The sequence below is a fragment of the Populus euphratica genome, unplaced genomic scaffold (assembly GCF_000495115.2).
Source record: "Populus euphratica unplaced genomic scaffold, PopEup_1.0 scaffold4070.1, whole genome shotgun sequence".
Lineage (NCBI taxonomy): Eukaryota > Viridiplantae > Streptophyta > Magnoliopsida > Malpighiales > Salicaceae > Populus > Populus euphratica.
This window is the reverse complement of record NW_011503899.1, coordinates 1-2312: the sequence shown is the minus strand read 5'-3', so window position 1 is coordinate 2312 and position 2312 is coordinate 1. Positions and strand designations below refer to the sequence as shown.

Sequence of the window (2312 nt, the reverse complement as noted above, 5' to 3'; positions counted from 1 at the left end):
ATTTAATTGTTAATTTTTTTTTAATTTCATCCTTTAACATTAGATTATTGAACCTTAAGCTTGACTTGGATTGAGTTTGTTTTTGAATCATTTGAAAAATTAATCTGGTCAAATTTAAATGACCTGATTGGTCAATTCACAACCTGATCAGTCAAACTTTTGATGATACCCGTTTAACATTTCTTTTTAAATTATTCAAAATTATATCTTTTTTTTTAATTTTTATAAACGATAATATTTTATCATTAAAAAATCAAATAGATGCGACTAAACTTATCCTACTAAACTTATACAACCCATTATCTTGAACCTTGGACCAGATCATGTAACCAATTTATCTAATAACTATGCCACCAACAACAGCAAAAAAACATACCATGAAGGGGAAAAAGAAAAAAACAATTCAGCTTTGGTCATGTGCAATTTCTGTGACCATAAATCACATATCACTCACCAAATTTTCTAAAAGCACGGACCTCGAAGTTTATTTAGTACAACATATGACCATAGAAATCACATTCATATTACTGCAGATAGGCCTCAATAATTGATGGAAAGCAGGAATATTGAAGATTTTGTAGCGAGGAAACCCTCCTTCCTCTAATAATTTCTTCCATTCAAGTTCAGTACTCTCTTTTCCACCTGTGCTGTGTGCAAACATCACTAGATCAGACACCATTCCCATATCACCAAATTGGCCATTTCCTTCTGGTTGCAGAACAATCTCCACTAAAATCAGCTTTCCTGTCTTCTCAGGCATTGCTTTCCGATAGTTTTTTAATATCTTTACACAACATTCATCTCCCCAATCATGCAATACCCACTGAATTAAGAGAATAAACAAGAACAAAGATGTTAGACAAGACAGCAACATGAAAATTGCAATAAAGGGACGCTTAAATACCTTCATAAAAATTGAATCAGCAACAGGTATGGCCTCAAAAAAATTGCCTCCAACATGTGACACCCCATTATATGCTGGTGCTGCGGCCACAACATGTGGTAATTCAAAGTTTATGCCTTTGATGTGAGGATAGGCTTTGACAATCTCAGCTAAATTTCCTCCAGCTGTACCACCTACAACATCCACCAAAGTCTCAACATCATCAAAACCACCTTTGAAAATCGCATGTCTTTGCAGTGCATGCCAAGGCATCATTGAAAATCCTGTTGAATTCAGGATTTTGGGAGGCCAAGTCCCAAGTTTCACAACCATGAGCTTTCTTAAAAGCTATTCCACCATCCTTGACACATTGGCTGAGGTAATGCCATGGTGCTAGGTGCGATGGATAGTTTTGCATCAGAACCATTGCAGCAAGGCTTACCTCCGAGTCACGTAATAGCCATTTTGAATTGTCGGTTAGACGATAGAGAGTCTCTCCTCCATTAGATGGATTGTGTTGTGTGAAGACTCGTTTTCGGACCAGAAATCTCATGATCGAGCAAGGAAGGGAATGTCAACAGAAGGTGAGTCAATTCCTGAACCCCCCCTCAAAATAAATAAATAAATAAATAAATAAAATGAGATGGACGACTATATAGAATTATTCTGAGTATGGAAAAAACGAGTGGAAATTGTAAAGAACCTGAAGCTATCTGGTTCAAAGTGAGTGGACCATCAAGAGAATTTATGATGTCTACTATGCCTATCTCTATCGCACACTTCAATGCCATAGATTCTGCGAAGCCAAACATGAGCTGCCATACTTCTACTTGGCCTCTCAGTAATGTCTCTTCGTCTAATGATCCCATTCTCTCTGTCAACACTGGTTAAAAATGTTGCTCTCCACAAAAAGCTTTGAGATGAGGGGAATATTTATAAGAAAAATGGCGAATCAAGTAAACATTAACTCACAAAACTTGGATAAAAATAAAATGAGAACTTTCAGAATTTGTTTTTTCCTATTGTCGCTTTGAGGCAAGATTTTCAACTTCTGCGACCCACTAGTTTATTTGAAATCTGCTTTTAATTGTTATTAATCAACGTCTACCAGTTAGCAAATATTGATTAGATTTGGACATGAAAGGATTAAAAGCCCTATCAAACTTTTTTATTGTCGTTTTGTGTAGATTCTTATACATATCAAACATACTATAGCGATATACGAGCTTACGTGACTGCTGTTGAGAGTTTATAAAGTAAATATATTGGATAGTATTATAATTATGAATTATCGTTAGATAAATAATAAAAACTAAAAATATAATAAAAAAATATTTTATAATAAAAAAAAATTAAGTTGGTAATAAAAAACTGGAAAATTGAACAAAATAATTTATAGTAATCCATAATGTTTTATAAGGAAAGATAC

The 2312-nt window shown here is 34.2% G+C and overlaps 1 pseudogene; it reads right to left on the bottom strand.

The window, feature by feature from the left end:
- Positions 1-353: 353 nt before the first annotated feature.
- On the bottom strand, positions 354-1847 carry LOC105119940 ((R,S)-reticuline 7-O-methyltransferase-like; annotated as a pseudogene).
- Positions 1848-2312: the final 465 nt, after the last annotated feature.